General features: G+C 41.0%; 1 protein-coding gene across 6 annotated transcripts in view; it reads right to left on the bottom strand.

Annotated features, from left to right (window-relative positions):
* sphkap (SPHK1 interactor, AKAP domain containing) overlaps positions 1-13,361 on the bottom strand; it is a 98,313-nt gene extending 84,952 nt beyond the window's left edge. For 5 of the 6 annotated variants that reach the window (XR_008573107.1, XM_054793690.1, XM_054793694.1 and 2 more), the window contains exon 1: positions 13,205-13,361. The gene's annotated coding sequence lies outside the window, so the exon portion shown is untranslated. The remainder of the gene's footprint in view (positions 1-13,204) is intronic. The other variant, XM_054793692.1, reaches the window with a different exon arrangement.
* Positions 13,362-21,925: the final 8,564 nt, after the last annotated feature.

The following is a 21,925-nucleotide window of genomic DNA, read 5'->3' as shown; positions in this document are numbered from 1 at the left end:
AAGCCACGCACGCACAAGGGGGGAAGATGTAAACTCCACACAGAGAGGTCAGAACCAGTTTTGAACCCACAACCTCCTATTTCCATTAGGAAAAATGAATTAGGATCGGAGCAGGCTGGAGAATGACCCACCGCCTGGGACGGATTGTGCTTCACATATACGAGGTTCAACTGGTCAAAAACATCATTCCGGATGTTTGTTTGTCTCTCTTTTTAATCCTCCTTTTCTGAAATGAGCACAGTCTGTGTGAATGGGTGTTATTTAAGGTGTGTGTGTTAGGGGTGGAATTGAGGGCAAGGCAGAGTGTTTGCAATGGACGAAACAGGCAGCTGCACATACCCTTGCAGGTATATATCCTCCACTGCTGAATTTGGTCAAATTATGCACATGAGCCGTGAAATAAGCAATCTGCACGGTATCTTGGGAAGCTTCCAAAAATGCTCTCTGCCTTTAAGGAGGGTATTCAATTTTAAAGTAAAAGCAAAAACAGGACATGATAGCCTGGTCAATAGTCATTCAGTGTGTGATAGCACACACAGGAGCGTCATTAAGAACAACTATCAAGAGATGCCCTGCTGCTTGTACATTAGGATAACACTTTAGGGATTTTTAAACAGTTAAAAAAAAAATACGAGAACACTTTCACCAAAGATAGTGCCTCCTTCCCCCAAGAAGAGATGATGGTGTCACCACAGGACATTTCATGACCATGGTCATGATCTGTAGGGAGATATAGGACCATTACTTGCCGAGTGCAGAAAGGGAGGGAGGGGAGAAAAGACAAATTTAATTGCTTTTTACAGCATGGTGAGTCACTCTAGCAACATTTGTTGTTGTCTCAATTCCTGTGTGGGGAGGCAAATCAACTGGGAGCCAGAAAACACCATTTCATTTTGACCTTCTGCTAAAAAGGCACTTTTTGTTTTGTCGTTTCCTCTGGAGCACTCACACAGGCAGCGGAAAAAAACACACTCAATGCCCCCTCCTCCCGCTCAGAGAAAAGTCTGAACAAAGGACAATGAAGATATTGTACAGTATTTCCTTTGATGACTGACTATTGTAATGTGATTATTCTCTGCGGCTGCATGCTAATATTGGCTGGACGCTTGAGGTTCAGACAGGTAGACAAAAATACACACCTCAAATGCATGTAATTTTAGAGGGAAAGAGGAGACACACAAAGGATGATTAGCACCAAATTCAAAATGTGTGTCATTTGTTGCACTCAAGTGCCCAGTCAATGTCCATCACAAAGTAGTGATTAGCTAATAGTCATCACATTGTCTGGAAAAGGATGTCATTGTGTGTGTGTGTGTGCGTGTGTGTGTGTGTGTGTGCACACGATGGATGAAGAGACCTCATAAGTCAACCTCTGCTCTTGACCTGTGTGCAAGGCAAGGTGGCTTATCTCAAGCTGGAGGAGCGGCTCTAGTGATCTATTGCATTGTTCACTCACCATATCAGTTTAATTAAATGTCATTGATTCCATACACTGACTTTCTCTCCCTTTCTTTGTACTTCCACATGAACAAGCTAACCCTTGAAACCGCAGCCACATAACGCACACAAGTTCTTCCCAGCTGTTTTGCTTCAACAGAGTATACAGCAAGCACTTGAATCTAGTTGCAGTGCAGGATACTCTTACATGGTTCAAGCCTCCAGGATGATGGGTGAGTTACTGTATTTGCTCATGTAGTGGCCAGGGAGGCTGATATACAGTATATTCTTACCCAGGAGAACACAGTATATTACAACTGCTGATTGGCATTACTTGGTTCGTATTTATACCAGATCTAGGGGAGGGCTCAGCTGGGTGACGTGCAAGGTTTAGCCACAAAACATTTAATCCAACTGCTTGCACTGTCTCAGTATGAACAGTGCATGCGCGGGAGAGGAATCAATTTACTAATTCTAGCATGTCAACAGAGGCAGCTCATCCAATAGGCAGTACAGTAATCCCTTGTTTGTCACGGTTAATTGGTTCCAGACCCGACCATGATAAGTGAATTAAAACATAACTTAACTGAGCTTAATTGAGATCTATCAGTCTCGAAAAGATTATAAAGCCATTTCTAAAGCTGTGGGACTCAACTGGTAAAAACATGGAACAGTGGTGAACCTTCCCAGGAGTGGCCGGGCAACCAAAATTACCCCAAGTGCGCAGTGGCGACCCATCCAAGAGGTCCCAAAAGACCCCACAACAACAAAGAACAACAAGGAACTGCAGGCCTCACTTTCCTCAGTTAAAGTCAGTGTTCATGACTCCACCATAAGAAAGTCTATCCACAGTACATTGTTGAAAAAAAATGTAAAAAGATAAAAATAAAAAAATAAAAAGGGGGCCCAGAATTCCTAGCGGCGCCACTGGCCACAGAATACCAATCATAGAATACATTGCATTGTCTCCTGGGCCAGTAAAATTTTATTTACACTTAAAATGCATGTCTCTTAATTGCCACAACTCATTGGCCATTAATCCCAAAAAAGGCATCTGTGTGACACGTAGTGTATGATGCACAACAGACTGAAGACAAACAGTATTCTACTGTGACAGAAAAACATTTGAGCGTCACAGTCTGTTGAGTTGCGGGTGATTAACTTCTTCCAGACACTCTCCAAAGTTCATTCTAAGGTTTCCCGCAGCTGAACAGAAACCTTCAAATAAACTGCATTAGATATCATGCAACAAGTGGAGTTAATATGGTGGGGCCTTAAATGTAAAAAAATATGACAGGTTCCACGGGCCTGGCAATCCTGGATCTCAGGGAAAGACGGAGCCATAGTTTACAGAGATTGAGTACACACTGGCGGACAAAATGCAATTCAGATTGAGTCGTGGTTGGAGGGCATTTGAAATGAACTCCTCAGAGGCCCTGCTTACGAAATGAAATTGCTTTGGCTTTGGCCTTTTTTCCCCTCGCACAGCTCCACCGTGCATATTAATGAGCGGCGGCACATGGTGAAGCAATGAGCTGAAGGATTCATGCAGGGACACAAGACTAATCGTCCATCTAAGTTCCATCCATCCACTAATTAGACTCTACATACTCACAGTCATTAATTTTAGACTATTACTTCCATGGCGCAGTATTATAAAACACAAAACAGATTTCAAACACAGTTTATTTAAAAGGTACATAGCAGGGCTTTAGAATTGATTACCTGGTTATTGTGTGTGTTAAAGAGGGGAGTCATCGTATTTATGAAATTAATGGCTACCTGCTAATTGCCCACAATATGCACATTATTGGGAAGGTAAAAATGAGAACGACATTGCTGTGATTTTGTGTTCTTGCAGGGTTAAAAGACTTTTTAGTGGTTTCTTTCCAAACTACAGTAATCCCTTGTTTGTCACGGTTAATTGATTCCAGACCAACCGTAATAGTAGGATTCCTTCTTTATAAATGGAATGTTTTCATAGTTACAGCATAGAAAACCTGTTTACAATCTTCTCAGTATGGTTTTTAACATTATTAGAGCCCACTTGGACATGAAATAACAGCCATATAGTCACCTGTACACTCGTACTACCCAATATAGTAAACATAACAAGAGTAAATATGCCGTTTAAGATATAAATAAAACTTGTGCTCGTGTGTGAAGCATTAAATGTGTTCCGGACGTGTGGACAGGAAGTGACGTCGGGGGTTCAGAGTTGAGTTTCAGCTGGAGTACGACTGCAACAGTAGCCCGTTTCATTAATGTGAATATTGTTATTATGATAATCACGTTATTATAGTTGTGTCTGTTGTAAGATCATTCAAGTCTGTAATAAAAGCCTGTTGTTCCAGCGATCAAGTCTGGGACCAAGTGACCAGTGTAGAATACTGCATATTGAATGTCTAATTTAGTTCATTTAGACATTTTTAAGCTTGAAAAGGATTTATTTAGGCAAAAAATACGTACAATTTGCGTAATTATGCACTTTCTTTTACTCAACCATGAAATATTTGAAACAGTGATATGGCAAAGTAGGTGAGGGACGACTGTATTGTGTCTGTGTTGTGTTAAATGCAATAATTTTCTAAAGTAAGACATGGCAACTGATTTCCCCTTATCACCACTGAAAACTACAGCCTACTGAATAGTGCTGGCCTCGGGTAGTACGGAGCCTCCCAGGTGGAAAGGAAAAAGAGAGACAAGAAGAAAAGATTTGTGGCACTAGACAGCCATACTTATTCCCCGCCAGCTTCTGACCCCCTCTCAAAAAAGCAATTTGAGATCAGCCTAGAGGCCACGACCTTTCCTCATGCAATATATTTGGAAGCAGTCAGTCACAAGGAGACAGAGCCCACTCCATCTAGGAAGATTAAAAATCCAATTCTCGGTAAAGACTATTTGTGAGGGAGCAAATGGAGAGTAGAATAAGGTTATTCAGTGTTTCACGATGTAGGAATAAGATGATTCTTCTACAATCTGTTGATCGAGGCCATCTCTAAGTACCTCACTAGTGTTTCATGAGATCACAGCTGTTTGTGATGAAATACCACTGCTACCAAAGTTTGTGTCTCTGGCAGAGATTATGGGTTGTGAAGTCAGTCAGGAAGGTGGATAATTATCATACATTCGCCAAACCATCTTCCATCCGGGCAACAGTCTACTTTTGGGGCAATGAGTGACACAGCTAGTTCTTAGTTTTGAGAAATCCCATTGGAAGCCTTTGAATAACTTCCATTTTAGTCATGACGGGATCTCCATCTTGCACTGTGGTCACGTACACACAAAGAGTAACCTTAATCCCAACTGTCTTAGAGCGAGAGGCAGGGTACACCTATGGAATGGTCACCAGGCAACCATTCAAATTCACACCTATGGACAATTTAGAGTCTCCATTGAGCCTCACATGCATGCTTGGGAGGAGCAGGACTCGGAGGAAACCCAGGCACGCACAGGGAGAACATGCAAACTCCACACAGAGATGTTCCAACTAAGAATCAAACCTCCAAGCTCCTGTTTGTGAGCTTGGAAAAGCACAGAATTAAAAAAAAACAAACCTGAAAATCCATATATTACCAAGCACAAACGTAAACCATGCAAATGTGCAAAACAAATGGAGATAAATCATACTCCGCAATTGGCTGATGGTAGTAAACAAGGCTGTCTATCAGCACCTGATCTGAGACAATAAATCGTTCAGTGCTACACACACAAAGAAGATCTTTTTAAGAAAGAGACTTACCAAACCTTTTATCGGTGCACGCCCCTCTGTACGTCAGTAAACAAAGAAAAGATTAAGGGAGAAGGTAATCTGCTGCCTGGTGATGAGCCAGGGGATCCTGGGGCTCCTTGGCTGTCTATGATAAGGCCACAGTCATCCCCAAACACCCACTGATGGGGTCCAGGCTCACACACTGGCTGCTTGTTGAAAATACATTTGTCTTCATACTTAGGGATAGTGCCAATTCACAAAATTAGAATTTTCTCAAAAACCTTCACTTCGGTAGTATCGCACACACAGGCACGGCCATTAAGCACCAAAAGAAAAAGACAAATAGAGAGAAATGAGGTATGGAAACCAATTACCAAAACAACACTCTATTTACCCTAATGTTCCGTGAACTCATATCCCTGGAGACAACTTTAACAATATGTTTTTGAGCATTGTGCTGCTGACTTTTGGTTGGTGTAGCTGGGGGAGGGAATTGTTTTATGTATGTGTCTATTTTCTAGTGATGTGTCGGCTGCGAACGAATTAGCTCTCAGAGCCGACTCTTTGAAATGAACGACAGTAGCCGGTTCGCGTCGTTGGGAGCCAATTGGGAGCCGATTAGTTTTTTCCTTGTCTTTTTTTCTGTTAAACGCGAATGTCATTGGTCCATACAGTATGTGTGGCGGCATCTCTGTGTCCACACTGAGCAGGGGGAGGGACGGGGTTAAACACGCTGTGGTGCGCTTAGAGCCGATTCATTCCTGAGAAATTTGCAAGAAGAGATTCGACCTACAGTCATTAATTTTTCCCCCACCTCTTGGAGCATTTCTCAAGCAATTCCTGTAGCTTCTTGGATCTTCCTTGTGAATTTCTGTTCATAAGTGATAGTCATAAAGCCCATAGCGATTTCTTCTAGTCGGCAATTCCCTCTCACAGTGTCCTTGCTTCTTTTTTCTAGTTTATGCCTCCTTCCTGCTCTTTCCGTATTCTCTTTCTGCAGCTACGAGATAATATAGACTAACCTCCCTTTTCTGCTATGAGAGCTTCTTCTCTGGAGTTCAGCATCTTGCAAATAGAGGAATTAATCAAGCTGGGGTGATGCCTGCTGTTGTGTGGCGTCATGCAGGACCACAGCGGGAGCCACGACTGCTTCACGGATGCGGAAAGCGGTGGTGCCAATGCATGCCCATGCGGGAACAATGTGCGTCGTACGTACTATTGCCGTGCACTAGACGTAAACGTACGTTTTTCGGTCACGAATTGCGTGCCAAGTGCATAATTTATGCTTAAAAGGAACATAAACAGTGCGCAAACTAGTCTTCATGCTTTTCAGGCGTACCATAAATAAATACAGTACATGACACACATTGCCGCGGCAAATTATTGGACGATGTGGAGGCAAAATGCGTGCAAACAGCGCTTTAGGCATACCTGACAGTAACCCATGCTATTAAACAGGAGATATCTTAAGTAACACCAACATAGAGGAAACGGGTAAATTGTGGCACTGAAATATGATTCAATTATAGGAAATCAAAGTCGTGTTGCGGCCATCTTAACACAGTGGAAAATCCCGTCAGAGGTGGCTGCTTCAATGTCAACCTGATCTCACTCTCGGCAACAGGATTACGAGCGGGACACCTCTCCTCCTCGTCTCTCTTCCTCTTGATTTCTCACACACTTCAGGCTTGCCTCCTTCTCCTTCATCCGGTTTATCACTCTCTTTCCCTTCATCGTTCACGTACACCCTACTTTCCCTTACATGCCACATTGCTGGCGCAGTATCACTGTCGTCCATGTTTCCTCGCACCTCCAAAAAGCTCTATTATTTCTGGAAAAGTGGATGCGCCTCCAGACAGGATAAATCATCCTTGTAGACGCAAGGAGACATCAAATTCTTCACGCTAACATTGTGACAGCATGTTTTCTGTTTGACAGACATTACAGTAAACTAGGGGTGTCCAAACGTTTTTCACTGAGGGCCACACACTGAAAAATGAAAGGATGCAAGGGCCGCTTTGATATTTTGTAAAGCAACACATGTAGATATGTTAGGAAGTTACTGTATGTATATTTCAAGAAAAAACTGCATCTCAACTAAAGGTGAAAGAGCATATTATTAGTATGAACGTTGGTCTTTGCTCTTTTTTTCCCATTTTTCCTGTTGTTTTTTTTTATTTTTACTTCATCTTTCTTTTTAAATAATCTTTGTAAATTGTCTATTCATGATATTATGACTTTATTCCCGTAAAAGCTTGACTTTATTCCAATGATATTATAACTTTTCCCAAACCTAATTTTCCAAAAATCACAACTTTATTTTGTTTTGTTTGCTTCTCATGCTTCTTCATCAACGAATAATAATATAAAATAAATATGAATATTTGTCCATTGAATTATAAATACATTTTGAATTTACAGATTTCCTGGTCAAATACAGGCAAGAAACCAAAGAGAGACCACCGTGCGCATGGCTTCTCGGGTTAGTATGCAAGCCCCTACCATCTTAGGGCACACTAAGTTGGCTCATGGCGCCTGCCAGTTTGTGTTTGTCAGCATGTTGCCAATAATATAATGTTGCATTTATTGTACACTACTACAGCTTTGTAAGGTCGAATGTAAGTGGAATCGTTATTCTTGGTAAATACATAGAAATGTTATAGGGGAGGCACTTGCAGTACCGCTGCATCCTGAAGGGGGTGGAGGCTTGCGTGAGCTGGACGGTGCTTGTGAAGGACATCCTTCCACAGAAGAAAAGCCAGCGTCTTTCTTTTGTTTTTACCACTAGCTAGCAGAAAATCAAATGCATTCACTATATTTTTGTGCTCTGCTGAATGAATGGATGAATTTGACTGTCAAGATGGAGGATTACGTACCCAAACTCACCAGGAGGTGATCAGACTTTTGCAACAAAGTATCAGAACTTTTGCTCGAGAAGGAACGGCTGCATGTACTTCGTATACAAAAATAACGGTTAAAAACACAAATGATTTTTGGTTTAGAAATAAATAAATGGGTCTAAGAAGTATCTGAAAACATGTTTCAACCAAAGTGAATTATTTTCCTCTTTTTTTTGGTTATCCTGTTAATGAGCAACCTGTATTAACATAAAAAAAAACTCCAAAGGACTCAGTGCCTCACCAGCCATGAACCTCACTGCAAGTCACTGCAAGTCACTGCCATTTTCTATTTCCATTTTTCGCTTGTCCTTATTAGTGTCATAAGGAAACTGGAGCCTATGCCAGCTGACTTTGGGCGAGAGGCTGGGTGCACCCTGAACCAGTCACTCACAGGGCACCTATTTTTGACATTTTAGTGACTAAAGTATGAATGTAAAAGATGAAAATTCTGGCATATTCAGAAGGTGAAGGTGTGCAATTTGCTGCTGATCTAAATTTGGATTTGGGTTTGGTGCTATTTGTGTTATCCACTCCTTGCACAGGGATCCAAAGATGATTAAAGCAAGCACCGCATCTAAGCTTTGGTTTACATCCTGATATATGACTGCCTGTGTCGTCCTCTGCACACTCGAGAGTCAGTTGTCAGTCTACAGAACCTACATGAATGCCTATCGCTGTCCAGTGCATCACCGGTTCCCTCTGTGGACACTCTGTGGATAATATCCCCAGTGGACACACAGACACACATACAGTATTGACATGCATGCAAAATGTCACTCAACCACTCCACGCAGCCCTGTGGTTGGTGTATGATGGATGGTCCTATGAGGGCCTGTGTCACCTCTAGATACAGCCTTAACAGCAGATGGAAGTGGCAAATATTGGTGCAATGTGGATGTTTTTCTCCAAATTAATGAGCTGGAGCATCTCAGAATCATGTTTTTTTCTGATGGGCTATTTTTTACCTTTATATTTATTTATTTTGTTTGTTTATTTTGTGACAGTAAATTGATACAGTGACGAATACAAAGACGAGACACTTTTAATAAGGATCTCTTTGGTCATCTGCATTGTTTTGTTTTTTTTGTGTTTTTTTTTAAACGGAACCATTATCTAGCTACAGTAGCAGTTAAAAGTTTGAGAACCCTCCAGTTTCAGTGGAGGAAAAACCTCCATTTTAAAGTGTTAAGATGGTCTGTCTCTCTTCCATTGTTAATTCCTGTTTTTCTTGCTGTTTTTGTAGCAACAAATGACTTTCTCCAGGACAATACTGTTCAGCTGCTGTTCACAAGGGTATAGTACCACAGTGTGTTCCGAACACTGTTTTTATGCAGACAGAGGAGGTCGTAAGTACTCCAGACCTTGGAACACCTGTAGGAAATAGTTGCACCAGCTGCCAAAACTTGATCAACCTCCATTTCTGCAGAACAGCTTTAAATTGTTGACCCATTTTGTGGTCCCTGAAACAGGCCTTTTTGTATACCGGTAATTCTGAAATAAACATTATTTTTCTGTTTTGGGTAACTGTACTTTTTTTAACCTCTGGCACTTGACCATTTACCATTGCACCATTTCAAGCTGTTCATTGAACTTGAATGACTTGAATTTCAATAATTAACTGGAAAAATGTGGGTATCGTAAAACCTTTGACCGGTAGTGTATTCAGCGTTACAACCTGAGAATGGACAGAAAGCGAGCAGAATTAGTCTCCAGATAAACGAAGGTCGGAATGTTATTTTTGATGGTGACACTTTTTGCCCGCGGCATTCATCATTTAACATCTCACACATCTTCGTCAGAGGCGAGACTGTGTTATGAAAATAACCCACTGTTATTAGTCACAGTTGTTAGAAGAGAGCTGAAAGCAGGACCATATTTTGGGGAGTGGACTTTGATGATGTAGATTGTTCCCCATTCTATTGATAACTGAGCTCTGAAAGGAACATACATTGCTTTGTATAATAGCTTGTTATTGGCCTGCTTGGTCATTTCCCTCTCTATAATTACGCTCATGGAGCAACTCGCTTCTTAATGCTTCCTGTAGAGACTGGGAGCAACAACTTGCAATTGAGAGAGAGAGTGAGACCAAGAAAATGAAAGCGAGAGAGAGAAAAAAAACATGGATTTACAATTCACTGTGACGCATTTACTTAATGTGTGAAAATAACTGTATGAATTAAATAACTGTATGGATTCCATTACTGGAAAATGAAAGAATGCCAAGGGTCACTTTGATCAACTCCTTTTTGTTTATTAAAACGCAAAAAAACATTCAAAGTAGTTCAACACATGCTAAACAATGAAATAGTAAACATAAAAAAGTCTCATCTTTGTGTTATAAGTATGATAGCTTCTTATCTGATAACATCCAATATTTACTGAAATCTTTTATATTTATACATTTTAGTGTGGCCCCAATACTGAATGCAGTCATCCCTCGTTTATCGTTGTTAAGACCCGAATGCGATAAGTGAATTTCCACGAAGTAGGATTCCTTATTTATAAATGGAATAATTCCGTACTAAGAGCTTAGAAAACCTATTTACGACCTCTTAATAACGGTTTTCAACATTATTAGAGCAGGGCTGCAGGGTTCTAATAATGTTAAAAACCGTATTTAGAAAGTCATAAACAGGTTTCCCATGCTATAACTATGAAAATATTCAAATTATTAACATTGAATCCTATATTGCAAAAATGCATTTATTGCGGTCGAGTCTGGAGCCAATTAACCGCTATAAACGAGGGACGAATACTCATTTTTATGCCTGAAAAGGCTTAATTTAGGCACAAAATGTGTCATATTTGCTTGGACATGCATATTTTATGACTAATAATAGGCCGTAGTCAACTACTAAACAGTGATGACTTACTAATTAATATATTTTGAAAAAACGCACTCGAGTGAAGCTGTAAACTCGAAGCGGGCGTGGCGAGGGACGACTATACTTTAGAATGTTAGGATGCCGTGGACAAATTAAAAAAAAAACGTGTCCCTAAGCCGAACTTTGCAGACGATGGATTGCTTAAATGTCCAGTATATTTGATACACCCATGCATGCATACACACACATCCTGTATATCCATGTACAGTAGCACATATAATGTACCATACAAGCACAGCACACACAAATACAAAAATAAATAACCCATTTGCGCATAAATCACCTAGTGATTAGCCACACCTCCTTCTTCCTCATACCTTTTAAGAATAATATTTTTATACATCATTTGAAACCTCATTTGTGCATTGGTTCAGTTCCGTGACACGAAATCTTGGTTCCTTACAGTTTTTCCTTAGGTTGTAACACTCTTCCTGATTTTTTTAACAATTGCTTGATATTTCCTGGTAATAGTTTATTTTTTGCTTTGAACATTATTTGTGCTGTTTGGTATTGGACAATGTCAGTAAGCTTGAGTAGCTTTGACTTCAGAAATAATAGTTTGTGTGTTCCTGATAACCAACTTTGTGGATAATTCGTATTGCTTTCTTCTGAAGGATAGTTCATGAATACAATGATGTTGTGTTGTTGTTGCCCCAAACCTCAGCGCAGTACTGCAAATAAGTCAGACTAGTGAACAGTATAGCATACAGAACGTGAGTGCGGCGTGCCACTCGTGCGTGCGAGGTGTGCTTCATGTAAGGCTGTCTAGGGAGTATGTTTTACTCAATGGGGACGTACCGTGTGTGGGCATCGTTCGAGGCTTGTGAAGCACACTCACTTCGGTTGCATGATGGGCGTACTGGCTTCCTACAGCACCTATGGCTATTGTGACCAGGAAAACCAGAGTGTACAGTGGGAAGAGCCGCCTGCTGTGGCCGGGCAAGGCGCATTAATGTTGGATAAGCTATATGAGCAGCCGCCGTGCGAGAGAAACAGAGTGTACAGCTGGAGGAGTTGCCCGCCACGGGAGGATACGCTGCCGTGGCTGGGCAATGTACACAAAGTACTTTTAAACGTGCGACACACGCACTCTTCCCCTGCCTTGCTCTTGCAACCTGGCTCCGTGCAAGATCTTCCTGCGTGCACGCAGAAAATTATTTGCATCCTAATTTTCTTCCTACGGGCATTGGGTGCTGTCTGCGGGTTTGAAAATCCGTGCGGGCAATGTGCGTGTCTCTTGCGATTTTCCCCATTTCTGCACGAAGCCAGGACGTAGGAGCGCGCACGTCGGGATGTAACTCCCCCTTCAGGTGTCAAAGGGTGCACTCACACTTGACACCGAAAGCATGGTTTGTTTGACGAGTGTGAACGCTCTAAGCTTGTTACGCTTTCGCAAACACGCAGGTCTTCATGCACAAGCACACGCTCACAACGTAGATGAGTCATCTAATTCATGCGAACGCCCTTCTTGCCACTTCATAATGATAACCACCAATTTGCATAATGGCAAAATAAATAGAAATAATCCACAAAGCCAATACCCATGGTAGATTTGCTCACGCACGGTATGTGTCGTATAATTAATGCAATTGCACCTCTGGCCGGTTACTCACAACATTTGCTGCCTTGAACAAGAGAAACAGAACGACAAGGTCAACAAAGCGAGGAGAGTTGCAGTCATCCAGTGTCGTGTAACTGATTAAGTGACATTTAAACCAAATAAAAACATGAACACAAAGCACGCAGAAAATAACTGCTGACAGCGTTTCCTCCTCTGATGCTGCAGAAACCAGCGAAACCACCTGACTCTAATCCAGTTAGCTTCCCTGTAATTCCTCTTTGTGCTGAACAGTTTGAGCAGTCATCCACCATACAGATATTTAATACACTCTTGTGTGTCAGCTCATTCAACTAGCGATGGCCCTGGAAACAGAACAATCCAATCGACACTCCGAGCACAATGCGGTTGTATGTTTGTTAACCCTCTGACAAAGAAGAAAATGAATGGTCACGACAATAATGAAAATCAACGCCTAAAGTGCTAAAGTATCACTAGAGCATTTTAAAAAGGGTTATGATGACAACAATGATGACAAGCTAATAAAACACCGGAAAGTACAACATTTACTTTATTAACCGTGTGCTGCATGTTCGCCTATGTCTTCTTCATTATCCACAGCAAAATATTTGCGACACCTTTTAGTACTGTATGATGCTGACAAGCAGAAATCTAAAAGGCGACTATTTAAAAGGTGACCAAAGGCACTCACCGACACTCACAAGGGTTGATCACATGTCCTTCGTGGAGTCTGTTTAGACGTGCTTCGCCTCTGATGGTAACTGCTCCTGTTCACCTGTCGCTTCGATTGCTCCTACTTCCCTGTGACTCAGGGCACAGGTCACTGTACTGCTTGTGTGTACACGTATGTTTGTGTGCATGTCTTCTTGTGCCTAATCCCTGCTGCGTAGGGTGCTAAGCAGCAACGGATCACTAGAGAGTAGCTCGCATGCACCAGTGGTTGTGTGTCAGTGCACTGTTTTGTTGGGGTGTGCATTATATAGCATTGGTGAACTATCAGGACCTTATACTGTTTGTATTTAGCCATCTTGATGTCATTCAAAGAGAAGTTGTTTTAAAAAACAGATGCAATGAAAGCCTCATTTGTTGAAATTTTGAACGGGCTGTCTGGTATGTGTTTTGTCATCATGAGTGACTGGGAGGACGATGCTCGTTCACTGGGCTCGTATTCTTTTGCAAAGGTCTCACAGTCCTCAAAAATCTCTACACCGGTATTTCATTCTTTGTGTCTTCAGCATTTACAAAATACCTTTGGTTCAAAAACTGACTTTTACTACTTACTACTGGTCTCATGATTGCAAATGAATTCTTAGTTGCTTATGTCTAAGTCACACATGCATCACGGGTATCCACGGTAAGCAGATTAGCAGGCTGCATGGTGATCTCTTAACAGGACTATCGCTCAAGCAAGAGGAGCTTTTACTTATTGGAATAGTCTTCTATTCAGCAATTTAGATATTACACAATAGTAATAATAACTACGATAAGAAGACTGACATGTTATGATCATTTTTATTACAAGATATTGAATAAAATGTATTACATTTACAGCTAATTAAAAAAAAGCAAATGATTTTGGCCTCATTACAACAAATTATGTTCTATTACAAAAAAGGCATATTTTTGATTAATGATATTTAACCACAAAACAACAGTTTTTAAAAAAACTAAATTGTGGACATACTATACACATACACATGCATGTATATATTAGGGATGTCCGATAATATTGGCCTATCAATATTATCGTCCCACCGATATTGGCATAAAAATGTCATATCGATCAATATCGGTACCGGGATTTTTCCCGATAATGAAAGTCGATAATAAACATAATGCTGTATAGAGGCACATGGGCATATCAGATATCAGCAAAAAGCCAATATTGGACATCCATAATATATTTATACTGTATATCAAAAATATGCCTATATATATCAAAAATATACCTATTTAAGCAAATGTTACACATTTGTTTTTGCCTGAATTAAGCATTTTTAACCATAAAAATGGCTAAATTAACTAAAATACAAATATAAGGCATTCAGAAGATGCTTTCAAAAACACCATGTTATGTAGTATTCTACAGTGGTCACTAGGTGTCAGTAAGGTTACTGTAATACTCGGTGATACACACAAGCATCAGACTTGATCACCGGAACAACAGGCGTTTATTGCATATTGTGTGTATTATCTCACAATACGCCCAATAAAAATAACATAATAATAATAAGGCCTACTGTTGCAGCCATAATCCACTCCAAGATAAAACTCAACTCTGAACCCCCTGTCACTTCCTACTTTGCAGCAAAATCACTCTGGAACCAATTAACCGTACTAAATGAGGGATTACTGTACTATTATTTGTTATATTTGTATGTTTTGATATATATTAAAATTATAATATTAATATTGCGACGGCAATGTGTCTGCACACCCCTCAGAAAGCAGGTAGTTGTGCTCCTGCGTGGAGACATTGAGGCTGAGGAGGATTAAACACATCTACACATACTGCGGATAACCTCAGGCTCTGTGCAACTGCCACTTATGCCCACAGCAGCTGCTGTTTGTGGGCATCGCAGAGCATTAACTGCTGATTAAAATGTGGTCTTCATTTGCAAGAGTTAAATAACGTAATCAAAAACCAAATATTGTCTCCATGCTTCTGTTGTAGGAGTGCACAAAAACTGATTGCAGTCAAATGAGATACGCTATACTCCTGATGCTAATGACAGGGTCCAACAAGAAAATCTGACATTTCAAATGTGAAGGACTTTAATGGCATGCAAAAATCTGCATTTCATTTCCAGCTGATTTAAAAGGAAATAAAAGAAATAAATCACTTTCACATTGTATGATATAGACTTCATATTATACATTCACAAGTATGGGTCATTTTTTAAACATTTAATCACAATTGCATAACCAGATCATAATCATGACCATAAGACAATTATATTCTTTCTTAATTGTTGTCTTTTCAAGTACTTGGAATGTGTATTTTTAAACTTACTGTACATTAGTATTTCAACATAAAGCAATCTGGGTTGAAAGTACACCTCCACTGACTTACACAATACATTCCGAATGCGTGGGTTTTCTCCGGATACTCCGGTTTCCTCCCACATTCCAAAAATGCATTTTAGGTTCACAGGTATGAACGGTTGTTTGTTTATATGTGCCCTGCGATTGACTGGCAACCAGTCCAGGGTGTACCCCGCCTCTCGCACTAAGTCAGCTGGTATAGGCTCCAGCATACCCGCGACCCTAGTGAGGATAAGCGCCATAGAGGATGGATGGACAGGTGGCTTAGCATGATGCCACAACCACACGGATGCTCCCTTTCAACTTGTGGCAAAAGTGCAGACTTGAAACTGCCTACCAGTAGTAGTGATAGTGAAAATCAGTCAAGTAAAACCACATTTATGATTAATTATTGTCATTGTTTATTTATTTCTCATTTGTAAGCACTTTAGGTACAGAAAAGCAACCACAAAAACCCATCCATCCATCTTCTACCGCTTATCCGAGGTCGGGTCGTGGGGGCAGCAGCCTAAGCAGGGAATTCCAGACTTCTGGAGCTGGGGTCAGCTCTTCCCGGCGGACCCCAAGGCGTGCCCCAGCCAGTTGAGAGACATAGTCTCTCCAGCGTGTCCTGGGTCTTCCCGAAGGCCTTCTACCGGTCAAACGTGCCCAGGGAGGTGTTCGGGAGGCATCCTGACTAGATGCCCAAGCCACCTCCTCTCAATGCGAAGGAGCAGCGGTTCTACTCAGAGTTTCTCCCTGATGACAGTGCTTCTCATCTTATCTCTAAGGGAAAGCCCAGCTACTCTAGGGAGAAAATCTTGTCCTTTCGGTCAAGCTCATGACCAAAAGCTCATGACCATAGGTGTGGGTAGGAATGTAGCTCGACCGATAAATTGAGAGCGTTGCCTTTCAGCTGAGCTCCCTCTTCACCAAAACAGACCAATGCAGAGTCCGCATCACTGCAGATGTCGCAACAACAAAAAACCCAAGTATTGTAAGCAATGACTGAAAGGCTTCTGTATGTAGCAATCCCATCCATTTGAGTCCATTTAGGCTTTATCTAAGACATGTTCATACAAGATGCTTTGATAAGCAGCTGATCCATTCCTGGCAGCAGCATTCCCATTTAAAAATGTGCTTTCATTTATTTTCAATCAATAATCAGACCTCCCATCAGTCTTGGCAAAAAAAAAAACATAATCAGACAAAAACACCTAAAGAAGAACGTTTACATTTAACAACAGTTAGTCATTTTATTCCAGTTATTTCATTTTTGAAAATGAATTTTCAAAAATTCCCAAAATTTTGTAAGATCTCTAGAAATATATGATACCTGGGCCAATATAGCGCCTTTGAAAGAAATACTGCTTTTTTAGCAGGATATTGGTAGCCTGTAGAAACACTCCAGCAACGTAACCTACATCAGTTTTCTGGCAGCCTGTTGTGTGTGACAAAATAGTCAGAGTCTTAGAAAGTGGGTCTCAGCTGGTGGCAGGCTTTTTGTATCCAGCACCAGAAACTCATTATGGTCTTTTTTGTTGTGGAAACTGTTTTTTTTGCCCAAAACTGGCTATTGTTTCAAGACCACTTAATTCTCCCTAAAATCTCAATTCTTCTGAATAACAAGGTATTTACTCTTTAATCTTATTACATAACAGTGGTGTGCAGTCTTCTCTGCTGGCGTAAACACTACCACAAGCACCGACCTACATTTAAGCTTCGTCTTGTGTTCGCTTTCTGGTATCATCTCTTATGTTAACGGCTCGGTTTTTAGCCAAGTATTAAAACAGCTATAAAATAAAAAACAATAAGTTACCATCCAATTTGTTCCTCATCTCTTGGTTACCTTGTTAGGCTTCCTCATCCATGAAAATGTTTTTTTTTTGGTGTGGGCCTTTTGGCCTTTTTTTGTCAGTATACCCCTCGATTTCAATGTTTAAAAAAATGGTAAAATGAATCATATTAGTAAATAAAAGGTTGTTTTGTCGCCTGACTATTACTGAGGCGTATAGAACACATCTGATAAATCAATTAGGTTTATTTGTTTTTTCATTTTAATATTAATCACTAAAGTAACATCTATTGTGTTCGCGTCAATTTCCATGCGTATATATTAACGCCAAGAAAAGGCAAAAAAGTTATTTCTTTCAGCAACAGAACTTAAATATAAACTGAAAAAAGAAAAGCAGAACAGGTCATGACACAAAATATAGATTTTCATGGCCAAATAAACAACAACCAATCAAGCAAATCAAATGAATAGAAATGAATTACTCGACTAAAATCTTTTGTGTGCAAGATCATGCTTGTGTATGTGTGGCAAAAAGTGAGACTTTTTGTGTGTTCTTTGCGGAGATATTTCTTGCAGCAGAAACACGATGCATTTGTCTTTCCGTCCTTTCTGCTTGGGCAGATCTGACACCTCAGGTGGCCTGACTGGAGTTGTGATTGCTGTGGTCGGTGTTGAGGCATGGCTGCTGAGGAGGATGCTGATGCAGGTTCTCTCTGTGTTGCTGATGGCGTGGATGGAGTGATGGCCTGCAGCTGCAGCTGTCTGACGAAGGCTCCAGCCTCTGGGTCCCGGGGCACACGTTCCCTTCGCTCAATCTGTGGCCTGACAAGGGACTTTCCCAACTCCTCAAGAAACTTTCTCCTCTTGTGTGTTTTTGTTTGACTTCCACCCTTGGTGGATGTGGCTCCACAACACAAATGCATTATATGCAGACACATCGAGGATGTTGTAAAACACAACCATTGGCCATCTTCTGGTCATTCGCTGGCATGTGCATGTGGCTGTCAGCTTGTCCAGGTTGTCCACTCCTCCTTGTTTTTGTTATAGTCAAGGACAATAGTGGGCTTTGTGTCACTTCCTGATGATACAGCTGCGTCTTTGTGAAGAGTAGACATAAGTATCACATTCCGGTTTCTTTTTGGACAATATGAGACAACAGTGGTGGCGTCTATAAAAGCAACCTTTGAGGGAAGTGGCGCCCTGCCCTTCACCTGCAAGATTTCAGCAGGTAACTCAGGTTTATTTTTCTTCACTGTTCCCACCATGGTAAGTTTCCTCTTGAGAAATTCCTGTCCAAGGTCAAAGCTTGTAAAAAAAATTGTCACAAGTGATATTGTGACCCTGCAGTCCAGTGATCATATCGAGGACCACACGTTTCCCTTGGTTTTTCTCAGGGACACCACTCGCAGCCTTGCCTGTGTAAACCTGTAGTTACCAGGCATAGCTGGTCTTTGCATCACAGGCTGCCCAAATTTTTATTCCGTATTTTCCCGGCTTACTGGGTATGTGTTGCCAGAAGCGGCATTTTCCTCGGAAAGGGACAAGACGTTCATCCACTGTCACCTCTGGCCATGGGTTGAACATCAGCAGGAGGAGCTGCACGCATCTCTCCCAAACATCCCTGATGGGAGCAAGCTTGTCATATCTTGCTCTGGTTTCTCTGTTGTCAAATCTGAGGATTCTTGATATGTTTTGAAATGTCTGAAGTGACATTGTTGACCGGAAAGTATTTCTGCCTGTCGATCAGTGGCCTCATTGCAGGATCTGTACGCTCCAGAAAAGAAGAACACCAATGAAAGCATCCAGGAATTCCTCATCAATGTCTTTCCGCTAAAAATTCCATTAAATTTCCATGAAATATGAAAACTTGAATTCTAGTACTGTATTTGATCCATGAAGTTGTATTACTTTCTTCCAGTAGTCCATCATTTTCATTTGGTAGCGTGTCTCTTGGCTGCACTGCATCCAGTAGAGTATATGTACGTTATATTATTTTTGTCCAATCAGATTTCAGTGTCTGTGTGTTGCCATGTCGATATAATCTGTCCAGGGAATGCAGGTACTTTTGGCTTCCTCCCACGTTCCAAAAATATGCATGTTAGGTTAATTAGAGACTTACAATAGTTGTGAATGTGAGTGTCAGTGGTAGTTTGTCTATTGTTCTTGCGATTGGCGAATCCCAACTGGTCATGGCAGCCCCTTGAACAGACAGACATCCATCTATTATTGAAAGTGCTTAGAATTGTGTTTATCTGACCATATCTGTGGGATGCTCAGGCTAACATATCTCTCAGAACCTCTTATCAATGCGATGGGGAATACGTCTCGCTCAGTCGAGCGAACAAAAGATGCAAGGATGTCCTCCAAGCACTGAGTTAAAACGCTTGTTTTAAAAGGAGGTTAGGGTCAAGGGTGCAAGCAAGCAGATGACTCGGGTGTTGTTATCACTTGCCTGAGCATTCCAGGGTCAACCAGGCTGAAAGTGTCCAGGAGAGCTTCACACTATGCTGTGTGCTTTGTCACCTTTTGTGACTTTGTGCTGTTCAGTGGTATGAATATTGTCAACACAATGTTACACCAATTCCTTCAGTTTGTATTGTCTGTAATGGAGTTCATTAGTAGCTCAGTTGTACTTAAATGCGTCGTGGCGACTTTGTATCTGGTCAGAGAAATAAAACACATTTTCTTTAAATCTGTTTATGCATGAGACACTTTGTTCGATAAAGGAATCATCTCTTTTAAGGCATGACGATAGAATTCTTACATGGCATGCTCCTCCTTTTAATTGTATTTAAAACCAGTTACCAGCAGGCATAGCCGAGGACAGCTGTTTGGGGGCTTGTGTCAATGTGACCACGACTGTAGTTGAGAATGGATGTAAATAGCATTAGCAGCGTGCTAGCTAGTCATCAGGAAAGTCAGGAAAGTTATTATTATACTGCTCTATGTTGCTTACACAGTAGCATTCATGAATAAAAAAAGTCATTTTTTACCTGCACTTGTCCTGCTCTCTGCATCCTCTGGGTCGCCACACAACACCACAAGCCGAAAGGTAACCCAGGGTGACGTCATCACTGAAAGTATAGCAGCACCATTGATCATTTTTACAATACAAACCAGCACAATCCTAGCACAAATGATTGTGACTATTTTGGGGAGCTGGGTGAACTTAGATCGACCTTTGCAATAAGCCTAATAACTAAAAGACTAAAATAGCACAATCGATTAATTTCGCAGCACAAACGATTGCAACTATTTTGGTTTCGTTTTGCGCATATGGGGGCATGGGTGAAATTAGATTGACATTTGTAATAAGTTGAATAAATAAAAATGTAAAATAACACAATCAATAATTTTACAGCGCAAACAGAGCAGAAAACAATGGGACTGTTTTGCTTTTCTTCAGAGCATCTAAGGGGGCTATATTTATCTAGTATTTACCCCGCCTCTTGCCCTAAGTCAGCTGGGACAGGCTCCAGCCGAGTGACTTGACTTGATTGCAAAACAGTACAGAAATGAGGAAATAATAAGATGGTGAGAAGCTCATGAGTGGCTTCCAGACATCAAGCTTATCTGCAAACGGACCATCACACACCAGTACGAGAGCCAATGAACTGAAGTCTATTGAGGTCCGTAAGCTCGCCATCGTAAAGAGCTGCTGCAAAGATGAGTCACTGGTGCTTGTCATTAACCCATCGGTTCAGGTCTGGGTTTTTTTCTTGGTTTCTTTCAGAGTCTTTTGAGCTCTTTCCCACTTTCTCTAAATGCCTGAATATGACTGCCAGGTCACATGTTATCTCCAGCGGTCAGCATGCACTGCATAAATAAAGTCTGCTGTCAACAGTATGGCCTGTAACCAAATAAGGTGCGCAAAACTAGGATTGTTGGATGGTTTCATTGTGTCTTACAAAAGGAGCCACTCTAGTTTTGAACTGGGTAGTTCTTCGAATTGGGTGCCCAAGTTTGAATTCATTTTCCTCTAATCCACACAGTGTCAAAATACTGCATACACAGGATATGTACTATACAGTAACATATACAGTCACCATGCAGTGTGACTACTACATACTGTATATACATGACTAGTTAGTACGAGCACACCACTGCAAATAACGGCTGTAAGCACCTTTTGCTTGAAATTGAATTTAACCGACCAGAGTCACACTAGAACACAGCTTGTCAACACTGACAATATACCTGGCCTCTGGAGGGAGCCAATATCTAGCGTGTTATTTTAACATTTTGTTCCGTTTTTGCATATATCTAAGCTACCAACATTAGAGTAGCACTTTATAAAAAACAAATGTAATTGCTTAGAGATGAATGTGACAGGACACGATGTCTTCTTTGTTGATGTTGACCTGATTTGAACCTATAATTTAAGGTTAAGCACCTTTTATCGTAATCATGTGAATTCCATCAACCAGTCTCGGGGGACACGTCTCCACTCAACGTTTATGAATATTAGCTCTTGGGTCTTTTTGTATATCTCTTTCCACCACGCTTAGCTATCTTTCCTTAGAAGCCTGCAGCGATGCACGATTTTTCACCGCTCTATCGGCAAGGATGAGTGAGTGATCACCACGACGCTCT

Source organism: Dunckerocampus dactyliophorus, chromosome 12, assembly GCF_027744805.1.
Source record: "Dunckerocampus dactyliophorus isolate RoL2022-P2 chromosome 12, RoL_Ddac_1.1, whole genome shotgun sequence".
In the NCBI taxonomy this organism is placed as follows: Eukaryota; Metazoa; Chordata; class Actinopteri; order Syngnathiformes; family Syngnathidae; genus Dunckerocampus; species Dunckerocampus dactyliophorus.
Note: the sequence above shows the minus strand (reverse complement) of the source record. Positions and strands in the feature narration are given on the sequence as shown.